Here is a 23,223-nt window from a genome sequence, read left to right as displayed (position 1 = left end):
GTATCAAGAAGAAAGAGAAAAAAAAACAACCACGGGTAGGTGGTATACAATTATGGATGGACCAGCGACTGCCGACACAGAGGTAGCTACAGCCGTGGACTACCGTACTGTGTCTGCTGCTAATATAGACTGGATGATAATGAGATGAAATTAATATATATATATATATATAATATCACTAGTACTGCAGCCGGACAGGTATATATATTTATTATGTAATGACTGATGACGGACCTGCTGGACACTGTCAGCTCAGCAGCACCGCAGACTGCTACAGTAAGCTACTATAGTAGTATGTATCAAGAAGAAAGAGAAAAAAAAAACCCACGGGTAGGTGGTATACAATTATGGATGGACCAGCGACTGCCGACACAGAGGTAGCTACAGCCGTGGACTACCGTACTGTGTCTGCTGCTAATATAGACTGGATGATAATGAGATGAAATTAATATATATATATATAATATCACTAGTACTGCAGCCGGACAGGTATATATATTTATTATGTAATGACTGATGACGGACCTGCTGGACACTGTCAGCTCAGCAGCACCGCAGACTGCTACAGTAAGCTACTATAGTAGTATGTATCAAGAAGAAAGAAAAAAAAAAAAAACACGGGTAGGTGGTATACAATTATGGATGGACCAGCGACTGCCGACACAGAGGTAGCTACAGCCGTGGACTACCGTACTGTGTCTGCTGCTAATATAGACTGGATGATAATGAGATGAAATTAATATATATATATATATAATATCACTAGTACTGCAGCCGGACAGGTATATATATTTATTATGTAATGACTGATGACGGACCTGCTGGACACTGTCAGCTCAGCAGCACCGCAGACTGCTACAGTAAGCTACTATAGTAGTATGTATCAAGAAGAAAGAGAAAAAAAAAACCACGGGTAGGTGGTATACAATTATGGATGGACCAGCGACTGCCGACACAGAGGTAGCTACAGCTGTGGACTACCGTACTGTGTCTGCTGCTAATATAGACTGGATGATAATGAGATGAAATTAATATATATATATATATATATATATATATAATATCACTAGTACTGCAGCCGGACAGGTATATATATTTATTATGTAATGACTGATGACGGACCTGCTGGACACTGTCAGCTCAGCAGCACTGCAGACTGCTACAGTAAGCTACTATAGTAGTATGTATCAAGAAGAAAGAGAAAAAAAAAACCACGGGTAGGTGGTATACAATTATGGATGGACCAGCGACTGCCGACACAGAGGTAGCTACAGCCGTGGACTACCGTACTGTGTCTGCTGCTAATATAGACTGGATGATAATGAGATGAAATTAATATATATATATATATATAATATCACTAGTACTGCAGCCGGACAGGTATATATATTTATTATGTAATGACTGATGACGGACCTGCTGGACACTGTCAGCTCAGCAGCACCGCAGACTGCTACAGTAAGCTACTATAGTAGTATGTATCAAGAAGAAAGAGAAAAAAAAAAACACGGGTAGGTGGTATACAATTATGGATGGACCAGCGACTGCCGACACAGAGGTAGCTACAGCCGTGGACTACCGTACTGTGTCTGCTGCTAATATAGACTGGTTGATAATATGATGAAATTAATATATATATATATATATATATATATATATAATATCACTAGTACTGCAGCCGGACAGGTATATATATTTATTATGTAATGACTGATGACGGACCTGCTGGACACTGTCAGCTCAGCAGCACCGCAGACTGCTACAGTAAGCTACTATAGTAGTATGTATCAAGAAGAAAGAGAAAAAAAAAACCCACGGGTAGGTGGTATACAATTATGGATGGACCAGCGACTGCCGACACAGAGGTAGCTACAGCCGTGGACTACCGTACTGTGTCTGCTGCTAATATAGACTGGATGATAATGAGATGAAATTAATATATATATATATAATATCACTAGTACTGCAGCCGGACAGGTATATATATTTATTATGTAATGACTAATGACGGACCTGCTGGACACTGTCAGCTCAGCAGCACCGCAGACTGCTACAGTAAGCTACTATAGTAGTATGTATCAAGAAGAAAGAAAAAAAAAAAAACACGGGTAGGTGGTATACAATTATGGATGGACCAGCGACTGCCGACACAGAGGTAGCTACAGCCGTGGACTACCGTACTGTGTCTGCTGCTAATATAGACTGGATGATAATTAGATAAAATTAAAATATATATATATATCACACTAGTACTGCAGCCGGACAGGTATATATTATGTAATGACGGACCTGCTGGACACTGTCTGTCAGCACTGCAGACTCCTAAAGTAAGCTACTAGTATCAAGAAGATAGAAAAAAAAACCACGGGTAGGTGGTATACAATTATGGATGGACCAGCGACTGCCGACACAGAGGTAGCTACAGCCGTGGACTACCGTACTGTGTCTGCTGCTAATATAGACTGGATGATAATGAGATAAAATTAAAATATATATATATATCACACTAGTACTGCAGCCGGACAGGTATATATTATGTAATGACGGACCTGCTGGACACTGTCTGTCAGCACTGCAGACTCCTAAAGTAAGCTACTAGTATCAAGAAGATAGAAAAAAAACCACGGGTAGGTGGTATACAATTATGGATGGACCAGCGACTGCCGACACAGAGGTAGCTACAGCCGTGGACTACCGTACTGTGTCTGCTGCTAATATAGACTGGATGATAATGAGATGAAATTAATATATATATATATAATATCACTAGTACTGCAGCCGGACAGGTATATATATTTATTATGTAATGACTGATGACGGACCTGCTGGACACTGTCAGCTCAGCAGCACCGCAGACTGCTACAGTAAGCTACTATAGTAGTATGTATCAAGAAGAAAGAAAAAAATAAGAATTTACTTACCGATAATTCTATTTCTCATAGTCCGTAGTGGATGCTGGGGACTCCGTAAGGACCATGGGGAATAGCGGCTCCGCAGGAGACTGGGCACATCTAAAGAAAGCTTTAGGACTATCTGGTGTGCACTGGCTCCTCCCCCTATGACCCTCCTCCAAGCCTCAGTTAGGATACTGTGCCCGGACGAGCGTACACAATAAGGAAGGATTTTGAATCCCGGGTAAGACTCATACCAGCCACACCAATCACACCGTATAACCTGTGATCTGAACCCAGTTAACAGCATGATAACAGAGGAGCCTCTGAAAGATGGCTCACAACAATAATAACCCGATTTTTGTAACAATAACTATGTACAAGTATTGCAGACAATCCGCACTTGGGATGGGCGCCCAGCATCCACTACGGACTATGAGAAATAGAATTATCGGTAAGTAAATTCTTATTTTCTCTAACGTCCTAAGTGGATGCTGGGGACTCCGTAAGGACCATGGGGATTATACCAAAGCTCCCAAACGGGCGGGAGAGTGCGGATGACTCTGCAGCACCAAATGAGAGAACTCCAGGTCCTCCTCAGCCAGGATATCAATTTTGTAAAATTTTACAAACGTATTTGCTCCTGACCAAGTAGCTGCTCGGCAAAGTTGTAAAGCCGAGACCCCTCGGGCAGCCGCCCAAGATGAGCCCACCTTCCTTGTGGAGTGGGCATTTACAGATTTTTGGCTGTGGCAGGCCTGCCACAGAATGTGCAAGCTGAATTGTACTACAAATCCAACGAGCAATAGTCTGCTTAGAAGCAGGAGCACCCAGCTTGTTGGGTGCATACAGGATAAACATCAAATCAGATTTCCTGACTCCAGCCCTCCTGGAAACATATATTTTCAGGGCCCTGACAACGTCTAGCAACTTGGAGTCCTCCAAGTCCCTAGTAGCCGCAGGCACCACAAATAGGTTGGTTCAGGTGAAACGCTGAAAACCACCTTAGGGAGAAACTGAGGACGAGTCCTCAATTCCGCCCTGTCCGAATGGAACATCAGATAAGGGCTATTTCAGGATAAAGCCGCCAATTCTGACACGCGCCTGGCCCAGGCCAGGGCCAACAGCATGACCACTTTCCATGTGAGATATTTTAACTCCACAGATTTAAGTGGTTCAAACCAATGTGACTTTTGGAACCCAAAACTACATTGAGATCCCAAAGTGCCACTGGAGGCACAAAAGGAGGCTGTATATGCAGTACCCCTTTTACAAACGTCTGAACATCAGGGACTGAAGCTAGTTCTTTTTGGAAGAAAATTGACAGGGCCGAAATTTGAACCTTAATGGACCCCAATTTCAGGCCCATAGACACTCCTGTTTGCAGGAAATGTAGGAATCGACCCAGTTGAATTTCCACCGTCGGGCCTTACTGGCCTCGCACCACGCAACATATTTTCGCCAATTGCGGTGATAATGTTTTTGCGGTTACATCCTTCCTGGCTTTGATCAGGATAGGGATGACTTCATCCGGAATGCCTTTTTTCCTTCAGGATCCGGCGTTCAACCGCCATGCCATCAAACGCAGCCGCGGTAAGTCTTGGAACAGACAGGGTCCTTGCTGGAGCAGGTCCCTTCTTAGAGGTAGAGGCCACGGATCCTCCGTGAGCATCTCTTGAAGTTCCGGTTACCAAGTCCTTCTTGGCCAATCCGGAGCCACGAATATAGTGCTTACTCCTCTCCATCTTATCAATCTCAGTACCTTGGGTATGAGAGGCAGAGGAGGGAACACATACCCTGACTGGTACACCCACGGTGTTACCAGAGCGTCTACAGCTATTGCCTGAGGGTCCCTGGACCTGGCGCAATACCTGTCGAGTTTTTTCCAACGGTTTATAATCATGTGGAAGACTTCTGGGTGAAGTCCCCACTCTCCCGGGTGGAGGTCGTGCTGAGGAAGTCTGCTTCCCAGTTGTCCACTCCCGGAATGAATACTGCTGACAGTGCTATCACATGATTTTCCGCCCAGCGAAGAATCCTTGCAGCTTCTGCCATTGCCCTCCTGCTTCTTGTGCCACCCTGTCTGTTTACGTGGGTGACTGCCGTGATGTTGTCCAACTGGATCAACACCGGCTGACCTGGAAGCAGAGGTCTTGCTAAGCTTAGAGCATTGTAAATGTCCCTTAGCTTCAGGATATTTATGTGAAGTGATGTCTCCAGGCTTGACCATAAGTCCTGGATATTCCTTCCCCGTGTGACTGCTCCCCAGCCTCGCAGGCTGGCATCCGTGGTTACCAGGACCCAGTCCTGAATGCCGAATCTGCGGCCCTCTAGAAGATGAGCACTCTGCAACCACCACAGGAGGGACCCCTTGTCCTTGGTGACAGGGTTATCCGCTGATGCATCTGAAGATGCGACCCGGACCATTTGTCCAGCAGGTCCCACTGGAAAGTTCTTGCGTGGAATCTGCCGAATGGGATTGCTTCGTAGGAAGCCACCATTTTACCCAGAACCCTTGTGCATTGATGCACTGAGACTTGGCTCGGTTTTAGGAGGTTCCTGACTAGCTCGGATAACTCCCTGGCTTTCTCCTCCGGGAGAAACACCTTTTTCTGGACTGTGTCCAGGATCATCCCTAGGAACAGAAGACAAGTCGTCGGAACCAGCTGCGATTTTGGAATATTGAGAATCCAACCGTGCTGCAGCAACACTACCTGAGATAGTGCTACACCGACCTCCAACTGTTCCCTGGATCTTACCCTTATCAGGGAATTGTCCAAGTAAGGGATAACTAAAATTCCCTTCCTTTGAAGGAATATCATCATTTCGGCCATTACCTTGGTAAAGACCCGGGGTGCCGTGGACCATCCATACGGCAGCGTCTGAACTGATAGTGACAGTTCTGTACCATAAACCTGAGGTACCCTTGGTGAGAAGGGTAAATTTTGACATGAAGGTAAGCATCCTTGATGTCCCGAGACATCATGTAGTCCCCTTCTTCCAGGTTCGCAATCACTGCTCTGAGTGACTCAATCTTGAATTTGAACCTCTGTATGTAAGTGTTCAAAGATTTTAGATTTAGAATCGGTCTCACCGAGCCGTCCGGCTTCGGTACCACAACAGTGTGGAATAATACCCCGTTCCCTGTTGCAGGAGGGGTATCTTGATTATCACCTGCTGGGAATACAGCTTGTGAATGGCTTCCAAAACTGTCTCCCTGTCAGAAGGAGACATCGGTAAAGCCGACTTTAGGAAACGGCGAGGGGGAGACGTCTCGAATTCTAATTTGTACCCCTGAGATATCACCTGAAGGATCCAGGGGTCTACTTGCGAGTGAGCCCACTGCGCGCTGAAATTCATTGAGACAGGCCCCCCACCGTGCCTGATTCTGCTTGTAAAGCCCCAGCGTATACTGAGGGCTTGGCAGAGGCGGGAGAGGGTTTCTGTTCCTGGGAACTGGCTGATTTCTGCAGCCTTTTTCCTCTCCCTCTGTCACGGGGCAGAAATGAGGAACCTTTTGCCCGCTTATCCACGAAAAGACTGCGCCTGATAATACGGCGTCTTCTCATGTTGAGAGGCGACCTGGGGTACAAACGTGGATTTCCCAGCTGTTGCCGTGGCCACCAGGTCTGAAAGACCGACCCCAAATAACTCCTCCCCTTAATAAGGCAATACTTCCAAATGCCGTTTGGAATACGCATCACCTGACCACTGACGTGTCCATAACCCTCTACTGGTAGAAATGGACAACGCACTTAGACTTGATGCCAGTCGGCAAATATTCCGCTGTGCATCACGCATATATAGAAATGCATCCTTCAAATGCTCTATAGGCAAAAATATACTGTCCCTATCTAGGGTATCAATATTTTCAGTCAGGGAATCCGACCACGCCAACCCAGCACTGCACATCCAGGCTGAGGCGATTGCTGGTCGCAGTATAACACCAGTATGTGTGTAAATACATTTTAGGATACCCTCCTGCTTTCTATCAGCAGGATCCTTAAGGGCGGCCATCTCAGGAGAGGATAGAGCCCTTACAAGCGTGTGAGCGCTTTATCCACCCTAGGGGGTGTTTCCCAACGCACCCTAACCTCTGGCGGGAAAGGATATAATGCCAATAACATTTTAGAAATTATCAGTTGTTATCGGGGGAAACCCACGCATCATCACACACCTCATTTAATTTCTCAGATTCAGGAAAACTACAGGTAGTTTTTCCTCACCGAACATAATACCCCTTTTTGGTGGTACTCGTATTATCAGAAATGTGTAAAACATTTTTCATTGCCTCAATCATGTAACGTGTGGCCCTACTGGAAGTCACATTTGTCTCTTCACCGTCGACACTGGAGTCAGTATCCGTGTCGGCGTCTATATCTGCCATCTGAGGTAACGGGCGCTTTAGAGCCCCTGACGGCCTATGAGACGTCTGGACAGGCACAAGCTGAGTAGCCGGCTGTCTCATGTCAACCACTGTCTTTTATACAGAGCTGACACTGTCACGTAATTTCTTCCAACAGTTCATCCACTCAGGTGTCGACCCCCTAGGGGGTGACATCACTATTACAGGCAATCTGCTCCGTCTCCACATCATTTTTCTCCTCATACATGTCGACACAAAAGTACCGACATACAGCACACACACAGGGAATGCTCTGATAGAGGACAGGACCCCACTAGCCCTTTGGGGAGACAGAGGGAGAGTTTGCCAGCACACACCAGAGCGCTATATATATACAGGGATAACCTTATATAAGTGTTTTTCCCCTTATAGCTGCTGTATAGTTAATACTGCGCCTAATTTGTGCCCCCCTCTCTTTTTTAACCCTTTCTGTAGTGTAGTGACTGCAGGGGAGAGCCAGGGAGCTTCCCTCCAACGGAGCTGTGAGGGAAAATGGTGCCAGTGTGCTGAGGAGATAGGCTCCGCCCCCTTATCGGCGGCCTTATCTCCCGTTTTTTTATGTATTTTGGCAGGGGTTAAATGCATCCATATAGCCCAGGAGCTATATGTGATGCATTTTTTGCCATCCAAGGTGTTTATTATTGCGTCTCAGGGCGCCCCCCCCAGCGCCCTGCACCCTCAGTGACCGGAGTGTGAAGTGTGCTGAGAGCAATGGCGCACAGCTGCAGTGCTGTGCGCTACCTTGTTGAAGACAGGACGTCTTCTGCCGCCGATTTTCCGGACCTCTTCTGCCTTCTGGCTCTGTAAGGGGCCGGCGGCGCGGCACTGGGACCCATCCAAGCTGGGCCTGTGATCGTCCCTCTGGAGCTAATGTCCAGTAGCCTAAGAAGCCCAATCCACTCTGCACGCAGGTGAGTTCGCTTCTTCTCCCCTTAGTCCCTCGATGCAGTGAGCCTGTTGCCAGCAGGTCTCACTGAAAATAAAAAACCTAAACTAAAACTTTCACTAAGAAGCTCAGGAGAGCCCCTAGTGTGCACCCTTCTCGTTCGGGCACAGAGATCTAACTGAGGCTTGGAGGAGGGTCATAGGGGGAGGAGCCAGTGCACACCAGATAGTCCTAAAACTTTCTTTAGATGTGCCCAGTCTCCTGCGGAGCCGCTATTCCCCATGGTCCTTACGGAGTCCCCAGCATCCACTTAGGACGTTAGAGAGAAAAAAAAACACGGGTAGGTGGTATACATATACAATTATATATATATTATATACAATTATATATATATATATATATATATATATTAAACTGGTGGTGATTAATTAAACTGGTGGTCAGGTCACTGGTCACACTATCAGCAACTTGCAAGTAGTACTCCTAAGCAGACAATCACAATATATACTGGTGGTCAGTGTGGTCACAATGGCAGTGTGGCACTCTGGCAGCAGAGTGCCAGCAAAAGTGTGCACTGTACGTTAAAATATGTACTCCTGCTCTCAGACTCTAACTGCTCCCCACTGTCTCCCCCACAAGTCAGATATACAGTCACACTATCACTTCAGCAAGTAGTAGTACTCCTCCTAATGCTCCCCAAAATTACTAAAGTAAATAATACTGTGTCTCTCTCTACTCTAGTCTCACTCTCTATAAACGGAGAGGACGCCAGCCACGTCCTCTCCCTATCAATCTCAATGCACGTGTGAAAATGGCGGCGACGCGCGGCTCCTTATATAGAATCCGAGTCTCGCAATAGAATCCGAGCCTCGCGAGAATCCGACAGCGGGATGATGACGTTCGGGTGCGCTCGGGTTAACCGAGCAAGGCGGGAAGATCCGAGTCGCTCGGACCCGTGTAAAAAAACCTGAAGTTCGGGCGGGTTCGGTTTCCGAGGAACCGAACCCGCTCATCTCTAGGAGGGACACTGAAAAACCAGGAGGGCTAGGAAGGTTTGCAAGGCAGCGGGAGGCTCAATTAAAAAAAACGTGAGCAGCAGAAGGGTAGGTAAGCCTGTGGGGGGGTGCAGGAAGATTTGATTATATGAAAATGGGGATCATTATTCTATATCGGGTGTGGTATGCATGACCAGCGGTCAGCATACTGATGCCGGCATCCTGCCACGGGTTCTATTCCCATTCTATGGGTGTTGGGATTATGAGGGGGCAGGATGTAGGGGGAAGTTGTGTGACCGTCGGTCACATGACTACATCCCTTCTGTATCTTGTGGATTGTAGAATGCCCGCTGCTGTATAACATCAGAGTGGGTAACAAAGCAGCAGCTGGACCAGGGTACATATTGACACAGGTAAGAGCTGCCCAGCAGCAGTGCCAGCTGCCAGTGTTCTGCTCAGGTACTGGCTGCAGGGAGGGAAGGTGATGGGGAAGGTGGCGCTAAGTACCTGGGATAAATGACGAATACACCAGCCCTTCCCTCACCAGCAGCTCCCTGCACTGAGGATGGAATTTAGGATACAGCACACTTGCAGGATCCGGATTGACCCTCTCTCCCAGAGCGCATCCATCCCGGGCGAAATAGCGCATCCGTCATGAAGTATCCTATACAGGCCCCACCTGCGGCATTTCCAGACTAGAGCATGCACCGTCCAGATTTTTCACAGTGGGACACTGAAAACCGAGGCGGGGAGGGGGGGGGGGATGCTGGGTGTAATGCTGGGGGGGGGGATACTGGGTGTAATGTTGCCCCCCAACATTACACCCAGTAACACATCACATTTCACACAGCCCCCCTCCCCCATATTACACCCACTACCATATTACATTATGCACAGCACACACAGCCCCCACCCCATATTACATCCAAATACCACATTACATTATACACAGCCCCTCCCCCCCCCCCCCCCCCCCCCCCATATTACACAAAGTACCATATAACATTGTATTATACAGAGCCCAAACATCCCCCCCTTCCCCATAAACCCCAGTACATACAGCACCCACCTGCTGGCTTTGCTGCTCTTTCCTGTGAGGAGCAGGGAGCTGTCCCAGGACAGTGTGGTGGGGGAGTCAGCACTGGGCAGCCACATGCAGATTGCAGGACCAGGAAGAGGTAAGCTGGTCTGTGTGTTACACGCAGCCCACTCTGAGTGAGGTGGGCGGGGCCAGCAGCAGTGAAGCAGAGCACTGGCTGTCAGTAGACCAGCTGCTCTGTTATACCCCCTTTCACATCGCACTGAAAACCCCGGTACCGACACGGCATATTGCCGTGTCGAAACGGGTCCGTGTGCGATGTGAAAGGTCCAATTGTGAATTAGCGGGTCGCCTGACCCGTAATTCAACCCGGTAAAAAAGAAGGGTTCTTACCGGGTTGATTACCGGGTCAGGCGCAGTGTGAATGGGAGCCGTTCCGATGCTCATCTCCCGGCGCCGCCTCCACCCCCGCCCCTGCTGCTGCTGCTCCCTCCACTGCTATGGCAACCGACCCGGGTCGGAAAGCCAGCAGAGGAGCGCAAATGCCGGATCCCACCCGGTAAGTACACGTTTGTCTTACCGGGTAGGATCCGGCATTTGCGATCTGAATGCGGTATTAATTACTCTCCTGCCTCCACTCAGGCTGCCCGGCTCAATGTGCACAGCAGGACGGCCACCGCTACCCACAACCCCGCGGTGGCCGCCAGCTGTGACCTCTTCAGTTCAAGCTCCGCCCCCCGCATTTCCGGACTCGCGCATGCGCTGTCCGGGTTTACAAGGAGCTGCTTTAAAAACCGGGAGGGCAGGCAAGGTAAGCGGGGCAGCGGGAGGCTCCCGCTAAATGCGGGAGGGTAGGCAACCCTGAGTTACTCGCATCTGCCACTGTAGTACAAAGTACATGATATCGGGAACAATTGTCGCACACCAGACCATTAAACTTCTGAGGAACCCTATGCTGTCTCAGACAGAGCAGCTCTCCTGAGGGGTGGTCTTCAGTATGCCGACTGACGGGATCCCGGCGCACAGTATACCGGCGCCGGAATCCCGACAGCCGGCATACCGACACTTATTCTCCCTTGTGGGGGTCCATGTCCCCCCTGGAGGGAGAATAAAATAGCGTGGCGCGCATAGCGCGCCACCGTGCCCGTAGCGTAAGCCGGCGGTCGGGCTCCCGGCGCCGGTATGCTGGTCGCCGGGAGCCCGACCGCCGGCATACCATACTGAACTCCTCCTGAGATGGCCATTCCAACTGCGAGCTAATATGCAGTGACTAACTAGGGAATGCCCAGAAAACCACCCCCGTTACCTCCCTCAAACGGTCACTACCTGTCACTCACTTTGCAAAAAATTCCTAAATGCATCAGACATCACTAATTAACCACTTAACTGACGATTTATTTAGCTGAAAACTGTTCCGAAATTGTCATTTTTTTTTTATGAGTGAATTAGGTGAAGAACATTAATTTAACCCTATCCCAAATGATTTTAGTGGAAAAAAAATGGGGGAAAAATATATATTTTTTGGATTTTTTTGTTAAAAAAATATTTTTCCCCCAAACATTGAAACATCGTTTGGGAACATCGCGACCATCGGAACATCACGACCATCGCGGCTTTCACTTTGTAAGCCAGGACAGCCTGCAGGTATACAGAGGGGATCTGTGGGTGGCTTGGGAGAGTTCAGTTACACTCCCCAGCAGCTGCCATTGTCTGCAGCCGCTGGATGGGGGGGGGGGATCCTGCCGTGCTGACTGATCAGCAGTGATCGGCAGCACGGCAGACACAGGGGGTCTGACAGCAGCAGCGGAGGGAAGTTTCCCTTCCCTGCCGCTGCTAACACTCTCTATCTGACTGGTCGCATCCTGTGCGACCAGGTCAGATAGAGCACTTGCAGGCATGGTCGCATCTGATGCGACCATGCCAGGCAAGTGGTTAATCACCATGCATGCGCAGTGTGGCTTGTTGGGAATTTATTTATTTATTAACAGTTTCTTATATAGCACAGCAAATTCCATTGCGCTTTACAATTGGAAATAACAATGATATATCAAAACTGGGTAATAACAGTTATAGAGGTAGGAGGGGAATGCTAAAACTCGTTGCGTATGCTAAATGGTGCTCCAGCCAATCAGCTCCCAACTGTTATTTTTTTAAACACATGACAGTTAGGAGCTGAACAGATGACAGTTGGGAGCTGATTGGCAGGGGCACCATTTATCATATGCAACAAGTTATTATTCACAAGGAGTTTTATCGCTCGTTGATAAATGAGCCCCTTGGTTTTCGAGTATAAAATATAGATAATGTTCTTGAGTTGCTAATGTACAGATAAGTGAGAAGCAGATAAGTCTACCTAAAGGAATCATATTGTAAACCCCAATGGGCAAGATCCATCTCCTACGATTGTAAGCTCAAGGGTATACAGCCATATGCCGTTACCGTATATACATGTGATCCAGGATGAAAATCAATTTCCATACACGAAATCAGGAAGAATTTTTTTTTTTCCATTACAAGATAAAATTGACTGAAATGTCTCCAGGGTTTTTCTTCTGGGATCATTGGTATTTGTTACTTGGTATAGTTAGGACAAAAAAAAATTATTTTCAGAAAACAGAAAGTGCCATGTTGATAGTATAGCAGGTATAACAATGCCTGCAGGGCAGCTGACAGAATTGGCGGGTCCTGATGCTAATGGGGAAGAAGGGGGCAAATGGGAGCATGAAATATTGCATGGATTTTTATAAATAATTCCCGTTTTATGAACCTTCACGGTGAGTCAAAACAAGTCAAATGCCTAAATCAAAAAACGAAACGATACAACTTTATTGTCATTGACAAAACAAACATGAATTGTCTAATATGTAGAAATATGCAAATAAATATGGGTTTACGGTGGACAGTTCTGCCCATGTATATATAAATAGGGTATATTTTTTTGTTTAAATCAATTAATAAGTCTCCAGATTTTAATGAGCACATTGGTTTTAATTGGAATTTTAACAGGAACATTCATTATACTGGCGATGTACTGAAGCTGTTTATTCATTTACAGGTTAACAGTTCACATATGCTAAAAATCAGCCACATACGGAGGATGTATATGGAGATTTCATATTGCGAAGACCTCTTCATGGGAGGAATCATGCCAATTCCTGTAGTACAACATGCTCTGTTCCCATTAGTATGGCTATGGGAGTATGCTCCCTGTGTTTATAACAAATGTAGGAAGGAATGTGAACAGTTTGCTACTGATAACTTGGCAGCAGGTATTTCTAGAAAATGTGCGGTGTGACCGAGAGTCCTCAAATGCACTACAAATCTATTTGGCAATGAAAACTCTGGCTACATCTGATGATGTACTTAATATTTTAATTTTCTATATTTCTCAGTATGGCTTCCGTAGTCTCTAGAACTGTTTCTGTACTGGCTTTTGTCATTGTGCACAGTGGTGGCCAGTGCAGGATTTAGGTCAGACTGCCCCCGGGAACACTATTTCTCTCCCTCCGTTTTATTATTAGCAGGTAAGCTATATAAGCACCATACCTGATTCTTGGAAAAGCATCCAGGTGCAAGAGAATGAGCTTCAGACCACGCGTTGGAGAGGGCAGCAGCTGAAGGACCAACACAGTGTTGGTTCTTCAGCTGCTGTACATGGACGGCGCCATCAGTCACAATGGCAAAATTGGTGCAGGGTGAAACAGTCAGCGACGGTCGCAGAGGCTATTTATAGGAAGCAACCTGATACATAAAGCTTCATTGGGCAGATCAGATGCTGGGATAGCAGGATGACATCACACAGGGAGGAGCATGAGATGACTGTCCTTCCCACACCAGTATCAAGCCATTTAGCGCCCTCACCACTCCTCCGCCATGCTAAGGATTCCACACTCTGCAAATCAGCGCAGTAACTGGGGGTGGGCAAGCCACATGGCACCTGACCTTTGTTTGGCATACAGAGTGCTCATTTTCTCCCTCCTATGGCCCTGCATGTAATAAATGTAAACACAGCTGCCAGATGGGATCTTTCAGCTGCTGAGTGGCCCCAGTTGCTGATTATTCTGACCAACCTGAGACAGGGCTTGCTAACCAACAGAAGAGCCTGCTGTGCTTTAGGCCAAAAGGTTGCACCAAAGTTGCTGGATGACTAAGCTAAGCAACACAAGTGGATAGCACAAACACCTGGCCCATCTAGGAGTGGGACTGCAGTGGCAGACAGGATGGCAGTTTTAAAAATTAGGCCCCAAAGAGCACATAATGCAAAGAAAAAAAGAGGTACAAGATGGAATTGCCCTTGGTCCCTTCCACCCACCCTTATGTTGTATAAACAGGACATGCACACTTTAACAAACCAATCGTTTCAGCGATGGGGTCTGCCACACGACTGTGGCTGAAATTATTGGTTTGTATGGGCCACCACCAAAAAAGAAGCAATTAATCTCTCCTTGCACAAACTGGCTCTACAGAGGCAAGATGTCGTCCTCATCCTCCGAATCCTCACCCCTTTCCGTGTTTACATCCTCATCCTCACAGAGTATTAATTCGTCCCGACTGGAATCCACGAATCACAGGTCCCTGTGTACTTTCTGGAGGCAATTGCTGGTAAAGGTCGTCCTGGAGGAAGTTATAATTAATTTTGATGAACATCATCTCCACATTTTGTGGAAGTAACCTCCTACGCCGATTGCTGACAAGGTTACCGGCTGCACTACATACTCTTTCGGAGTACACACTGGAGGGGGGAGGGGGACAACTTAAGTAAAATAAAGCCAGTTTGTGCAAGGGCCTCCAAATTGCCTCTATTTCCTGCCAGTATACATACGGACTGTCTGATATACCTACTTGGATTCTGTCACCGATATAATACTCCACCATTCTTGCAATGGTGACAGCATCATATGCAGTGACAGTTGACATGTCAGTAATTGTTGGCAGCTCCTTCAGTCCGGACCAGATGTCAACACTTGCTCCTGACTGCCCTGCATCACTGCCAGAAGGTTGGCTAGGAAATGTTATTTTCCTCGCAGCCCCAGTTGCTGGAGAAAATTATGGAGGAGCTGCTGATGGGTCACGTTCCGCTTGAGCTGACAATTTTCTCACCAGCAGGTCTTTGCACCTCTGCAGATTTGTGTCCGTCGGAAAGAGAGATACAACATAGGCTTTAAACCTAGGATCGAGCATGGTGGAAAAAATGTAGTGCTCTGATTTCAACAGACTGACCACCCTTGAATCCCGGCAAAGTGAATGAAGGGCTTCATCCACAAGTCCCACATACTTAGCGGAACCGCTGCTTCTTAGCTCATCCTTTCATTTCTCCAGCTGCTTCTGCAAAAGCCTGATGAGGGGAATGACCTGACTCAAGCTGGCAGTGTCCGAACTGACTTCACGTGTGGCAAGTTTGCAGGGTTGGAGAGCCTTGCACAACACGAAAATCATTCTTCACTGCGCTTGAGTCAGGTGCATTACCCCTCCTTTGCCTATATCATAGGTGGATGTTTAGGCTTGAATGTCCTTTTGCTGCTCCTCCATCCTCTGAAGCATATAGAAGGTTGAATTCCACATCGTTACTACCTCTTGCTTCAGATGATGGCAGGACAGGTTCAAGAGTGTTTGCTGGCATTCCAGTCGTCGGCACGCAGCCGCTGAATGTCAAAAGTGGGCCGCAATTTTTCAGGCCACCGGCAGCGTCTCCTGCACGCCCCTGTTATTTTAAAAAAAAATTCGGCACCTCCAAATTAATTGTGTGTGCAAAACATGGGACGTGCTGGAATTTGTCCAGATGTAATGCTCGCAAAATATTGGTGGTGTTGTCAGATATCACAAATCCCCAGGAGAGTCTAAGTGGGGTAAGCCATTTTACGATGATGTCCCTCAGTTTCTGTAAGAGGTTGTCAGCGGTGTGCCTCTTATGGAAACCGGTGATACACAGCGTAGCCTGCCTAGGAAAGAGTTGGCGTTTGTGAGATACTGGTGCCGTTGCTGTTGTTGCTGTGGAAGGCAATACATCTACCCAGTGGGCTGTCACAGTCATGTAGTCCTTAGTTTGCCCTGCTCCACTTGTCCACATGTCTGTGGTTAAGTGAACAGTGGGTACAACCACATTTTTGAGGACACTTTTCTTTATGTCCCTGTACAGTCCGGGAATAGCTTGCCTAGTGAAGTAGAATCTAGACGGGATTTGGTACCGGGGACAAAGTACGTCCATCAACTGTCTATATCCCACTGCACTAATGGCGGATACCGGATGCACGTCTAACACCAACATAGTTGTTATGGCCTCAGTAATCCGCTTTGCAACATGGTGACTGCTGCCATATTTAATCTTCCTCGCAAAGGACTGTTGGACAGTCAATTGCTTAGTTAAAGTAGTACAAGTGGTCTTCCGACTTTCTCTCTGGGATGACGATCGACTCCCAGCAGCAACAACAGCAGTGGCAGCAGCAGTAGGCGTACCAATCAAGGATCCTCCGGAGGAATCCCAGATAGGAGAGGACTCGTGAGTCATGCCAGTGACATGGTCTGCAGGACTACTTCCATTCCTGACTGAGGAAGAAATTGACATTGGGGGAGTTGGTGGTGTGGATTGCAGGAGCTTGGATACAACAGGAAGAAGGAATTTATGTGTCAGTGGACTGCTTACGCTATTACACAAAGTTTCTGAACTTAACAATGGCATGATGAATGCGCTGCAGGTGACGTATAAGGGAGGATCTTCCTAGGTGGTCAATGTCTTTACACCTATATATTATGGATTGACAAAGGGAACACATGGCTTGACACCTGTTGTCCGGATTTGTGGAGAAATAATTCCACACCGAAGAGGTGGCTTTTTTGGTATTTTGCCCAGGCATGACAAAGGGCTTTTTCATCCCATGGCCAACAACTGTCTCCACTGGTGCCTTAGTCAAACAAACCACATCACCATCAGAATCCTCATTGTCAACTTCCTCCTCAGCGCCAGCTACACCAATATCCTCCTTATCCTGGTGTACTTCTACAGTGACATCCTCAATTTCAATATCAGCAACTGGCAGAGGGCGTGCAAATGGTGTTAGGAGCCTCCTCTTCCCATACAGTGTTGTGAAGGTCAGGCCTAGACATCGCAATCGCGGACACAGTTGGACTCTCCTTGGGGATTTGTGATATCTCTGAATGCACAGTTGTTTTTTCCTGTGCTTTAACAAGCTTAATTTTTTTATTTTTTGAGAGGGAGGAAGGCTTTCATCTTCATGAGAAGCTGAACCACTAGTCATGAACATAGGCCAAGGCCTTAGCCTTTCCGCTTCGTGTTGTGACTGGCATATTGCCAATTTTACGTTTCTCATCAGATAATTATTATTATTTTTTTGTTATTAATTTTTGCTTCTTGGATTTTACATGCCCTCTATGACATTGTGCATTGGCCTTAGCAGACGACATTGATGGAATTGCATCGTCAATGTCATGACTGGTGGCAGCAGCAGCTTCAGCACTAGTACAAGGAACTGGAAGTGGTTCCTGATCTTTCACTATTTTCTTCCTCTAAATTTCTGTTCTGTATTTCACAGGACAGCACCCTTTAATTACTATAGCACACAGAACAGTGCTCTCTTATTTTCACAGCACCCCTGTAATTTTACAGCATACAAGACAGGGCTAGTGTACCTTTATTTTCACAGCACCCCTGTATTTTTACAGCATACAAGACAGGGCCAGTGTACCTTTATTTTAACAACAGCACCCCTGTATTTTTACAGCATACAGGACAGGGCCAGTGTACCTTTATTTTTACAGCACTCCTGCATTTTTACAGCATACAAGACAGGGCCAGTGTACCTTTACAACACCCCTGTATTTTCACAGTATCCCTGTATTTTGACAGCATACAAGACAGGGCCAGTGTACATTTATTTTCACAGCACCGCTGTAATTTTACAGCATACAAGACAGGGCCAGTGTACCTTTACAACACCCCTGTGTTTTTACTGCATACAGGACAGAACCAGCACCCCTGTAATTTCATAGCACCCCTGTATTTTTACAGCATACAGGACAGGGCCAGCACCCCTATATTTTAACAACACCCCTGTAATTTTACAGCATACAAGACAGGGCCAGTGTACTTTTATTTTAACAACAGCACCCCAGTAATTTACAGTATACAGGACAGGACCAGCACCCTTGTATTTTCACAGCACCCCTGTATTTTTACAGCATAAAAGAGATGGCCAGTATACCTTTATTTTTACAGCACCCCTGTATTTTTACAGCATACAAGACAGGGCCAGTGTACATTTATTTTAACAGCAGCACCCCTGGTTTTTTTTTACAGCATATAGGACAGGGCCAGTGTACCTTTATTTTCACAGCATTCCTGTATTTTTACAGCATACAAGACAGGGCCAGTGTACCTTTATTTTTACAGCACACCTGTATTTTTACAGCATACAGGACAGGGCCAGCACCCCTGTGTTTTTACAACATATAAGACAGGGCCAGTGTACCTTTATTTTCACAGCATCCCTGTATTTTTAAAGCATACAAGACAGGGCCAGTGTACATTTATTTTCCCAGCACCCCTATAATTTTACAGTATACAGCACAGGGCCAGTGTACCTTTACAACACCCCTGTATTTTACAGCATACAGGACAGAACCAGCACCCCTGTATTTTCACAGCACCTCTGTATTTTTACAGCATGCAGGACAGGGCAAGCATCCCTGTTTTTTAACAACATACCTGTAATTTTATAGCATACAAGATAGGGCCTGTGTACCTTTATTTTAATAACAGCACCCCTGTAATTTTACAGCATAGAGGACAGGGCCAGCACCCCTGTATTTTCAGAGCACCCCTGTATTTTTACAGAATACAAGACAGGGCCAGTGTACCTTTACAACACCCCTGTATTTTTTGCAGCATACAGGACAGTGCCCCTGTACAGCACAGTGACAGGACAGCAACACCCATGTACAGCTGCAGCACCCCTAACAGCACAGGACACCACAGTGACAGGACAGCACCCCTAACAGCACAGGACACCACTGTGACAGGACAGCACCCCTAACAGCACAGGACACCACCGTGACAGGACAGCACCCCTAACAGCACAGGACACCACTGTGACAGGACAGCACTCCTAACAGCACAGGACACCACTGTGACAGGACAGCACCCCTAACAGCACAGGACACCACTGTGACAGGACAGCACCCCTAACAGCACAGGACACCACCGTGACAGGACAGCACCCCTAACAGCACAGGACACCACTGTGACAGGACAGCACCCCTAACAGCACAGGACAACACCCCTAGAGAATACACACTGACCCCACCCAACGCCACCATCCACAGAGAGACAGAGGTCTGTCTCCCTCACTCTCCAAGTCCGGAGTGAAAATGGCGGTGATGTGCGGCTCTTTATATGGAATCCAAAATCCACAAGAATTCGACAGCGGGATGATGATGTTTTGCCTCGTTCTGGGATCCGAGTCCGGTGGGAAGTCCCGGCTTGGATCGTGAAGTTCGGGGGGTTCGGATCTCTGAGATCCAAACTAGTGATGAGCGGGTTCGGTTTCTCGGAAACCGAACCCCCCCGAACTTCAGCCTATTTACACTGGTCCGAGGCAGACTCGGATCTTCCCGCCTTGCTCGGTTAACCCGAGCGCGCCCGAACGTCATCATCCCGCTGTCGGATTCTCGCGAGGCTCGGATTCTATCGCGAGACTCGGATTCTATATAAGGAGCCGCGCGTCGCCGCCATTTTCACACGTGCATTGAGATTGATAGGGAGAGGACGTGGCTGGCGTCCTCTCCGTTTAGATAGAGAGTGAGACACTTGATTTACTGGAGCATTAGGAGTACTCAGAGAGTGCAGAGTTTTGCTGATGGTTATACTAGTGACCACCAGTTTTATTTATTATTTAATATAATCCGTTCTCTGCCTGAAAAAAAATGATACACAGTCACATACCATATCTGTGCTCAGCCTCAGTGTGCTGCATGATAATATCATCTATGTATATCTGACTGTGCTGAGTGCTCACTGCTCACACAGCTTAATTGTGGGGGAGACTGGGGAGCAGTTATAGCAGGAGTACATATTTAACAGTGCACACATTCTGCTGACAGTGTCCAGCAGGTCCGTCATTAATTATATTATAATATACACCTGCAGTAGTGATATATATATATTTTTTATATCATTATCATCCAGTCTATACTAGCAGACGCAGTACGGTAGTCCACGGCTGTAGCTACATCTGTGTCGGCAGTCGCTCATCCATAATTGTATACCTACCTGTGGTGGGTTTTTTTTTCTATCTTCTTCATACTAGTAGTTTAGGAGTCTGCAGTGCTGACAGTGTCCAGCAGGTCCGTCATTATATAATATATACCTGTCCTGCAGTAGTGATATATATATATTTTTTATATCATTATCATCCAGTCTATACTAGCAGACGCAGTACGGTAGTCCACGGCTGTAGCTACCTCTGTGTCGGCAGTCGCTCGTCCATAATTGTATACCTACCTGTGTTGGGTTTTTTTTCTTCTATCTTCTTCATACTAGTAGTTTAGGAGTCTGCAGTGCTGACAGTGTCCAGCAGGTCCGTCATTATATAATATATACCTGTCCTGCAGTAGTGATATATATATATTTTTTATATCATTATCATCCAGTCTATACAAGCAGACGCAGTACGGTAGTCCACGGCTGTAGCTACCTCTGTGTCGGCAGTCGCTCGTCCATAATTGTATACCTACCTGTGATGGTTTTTTTTTCTTCTATCTTCTTCATACTAGTAGTTTAGGAGTCTGCAGTGCTGACAGTGTCCAGCAGGTCCGTCATTATATAATATATACCTGTCCTGCAGTAGTGATATATATATATTTTTTATATCATTATCATCCAGTCTATACTAGCAGACGCAGTACGGTAGTCCACGGCTGTAGCTACCTCTGTGTCGGCAGTCGCTTGTCCATAATTGTATACCTACCTGTGGTGGTTTTTTTTTTCTATCTTCAAACTAGTAGTTTAGGAGTCTGCAGTGCTGACAGTGTCCAGCAGGTCCGTCATTATATAATATATACCTGTCCTGCAGTAGTGATATATATATATTTTTTATATCATTATCATCCAGTCTATACTAGCAGACGCAGTACGGTAGTCCACGGCTGTAGCTACCTCTGTGTCGGCAGTCGCTCGTCCATAATTGTATACCTACCTGTGGTGGGGTTTTTATTCTATCTTCTTCATACTAGTAGTTTAGTAGTCTGCAGTGCTGACAGTGTCCAGCAGGTCCGTCATTATATAATATATACCTGTCCTGCAGTAGTGATATATATATATTTTTTATATCATTATCATCCAGTCTATACTAGCAGACGCAGTACGGTAGTCCACGGCTGTAGCTACCTCTGTGTCGGCAGTCGCTCGTCCATAATTGTATACCTACCTGTGGTGGGTTTTTTTTTCTATCTTCTTCATACTAGTAGTTTAGGAGTCTGCAGTGCTGACAGTGTCCAGCAGGTCCGTCATTATATAATATATACCTGTCCTGCAGTAGTGATATATATATATATTTTTTATATCATTATCATCCAGTCTATACTAGCAGACGCAGTACGGTAGTCCACGGCTGTAGCTACCTCTGTGTCGGCAGTCGCTCGTCCATAATTGTATACCTACCTGTGGTGGGGTTTTTTTTTTCTATCTTCTTCATACTAGTAGTTTAGGAGTCTGCAGTGCTGACAGTGTCCAGCAGGTCCGTCATTATATAATATATACCTGTCCGGCTGCAGTAGTGATATATATATATTTTTTATATCATTATCATCCAGTCTATACTAGCAGACGCAGTATGATAGTCCACGGCTGTAGCTACCTCTGTGTCGGCAGTCGCTCGTCCATAATTGTATACCTACCTGTGGTGGGGTTTTTTTTTCTATCTTCTTCATACTAGTAGTTTAGGAGTCTGCAGTGCTGACAGTGTCCAGCAAGTCCATCATTATATAATATATACCTGTCCGGCAGTAGTGATATATATATATATTTTTTATATCATTATCATCCAGTCTATACTAGCAGACGCAGTACGGTAGTCCACGGCTGTAGCTACCTCTGTGTCGTCAGTCACTCGTCATCCATAAGTATACTAGTATCCATCCATCTCCATTGTTTACCTGAGGTGCCTTTTAGTTGTGCCTATTAAAATATGGAGAACAAAAATGTTGAGGTTCCAAAAATAGGGAAAGATCAAGATCGACTTCCACCTCGTGCTGAAGCTGCTGCCACTAGTCATGGCCGAGACGATGAAATGCCATCAACGTCGTCTGCCAAGGCCGATGCCCAATGTCATAGTACAGAGCATGTAAAATCCAAAACACCAAATATCAGTAAAAAAAGGACTCAAAAATCTAAAATAAAATCGTCGGAGGAGAAGCGTAAACTTGCCAATATGCCATTTACCACACGGAGTGGCAAGGAACGGCTGAGGCCCTGGCCTATGTTCATGGCTAGTGGTTCAGCTTCACATGAGGATGGAAGCACTCAGCCTCTCGCTAGAAAAATGAAAAGACTTAAGCTGGCAAAAGCACAGCAAAGAACTGTGCGTTCTTCGAAATCACAAATCCACAAGGAGAGTCCAATTGTGTCGTTTGCGATGCCTGACCTTCCCAACACTGGACGTGAAGAGCATGCGCCTTCCACCATTTGCACGCCCCCTGCAAGTGCTGGAAGGAGCACCCGCAGTCCAGTTCCTGATAGTCAGATTGAAGATGTCAGTGTTGAAGTACACCAGGATGAGGAGGATATGGGTGTTGCTGGCGCTGGGGAGGAAATTGACCAGGAGGATTCTGATGGTGAGGTGGTTTGTTTAAGTCAGGCACCCGGGGAGACACCTGTTGTCCGTGGGAGGAATATGGCCATTGACATGCCTGGTGAAAATACCAAAAAAATCAGCTCTTCAGTGTGGAAGTATTTCAACAGAAAAGCGGACAACATTTGTCAAGCCGTGTGTTGCCTT

The 23,223-nt window shown here is 46.5% G+C and overlaps 1 long non-coding RNA gene across 1 annotated transcript in view; it reads right to left on the bottom strand.

The window, feature by feature from the left end:
• Positions 1-10,450, bottom strand: part of LOC134987273 (uncharacterized) — a 109,855-nt gene extending 99,405 nt beyond the window's left edge. The window contains exon 1 of the long non-coding RNA XR_010192968.1: positions 10,247-10,450. This is a non-coding gene — a long non-coding RNA (uncharacterized LOC134987273). The remainder of the gene's footprint in view (positions 1-10,246) is intronic.
• Between the last annotated feature and the right edge of the window lie 12,773 nt (positions 10,451-23,223).

Source organism: Pseudophryne corroboree, chromosome 2 (assembly GCF_028390025.1).
Source record: "Pseudophryne corroboree isolate aPseCor3 chromosome 2, aPseCor3.hap2, whole genome shotgun sequence".
Taxonomy (NCBI): domain Eukaryota; kingdom Metazoa; phylum Chordata; class Amphibia; order Anura; family Myobatrachidae; genus Pseudophryne; species Pseudophryne corroboree.
This window is presented reverse-complemented; position numbering and strand designations above follow the sequence as displayed.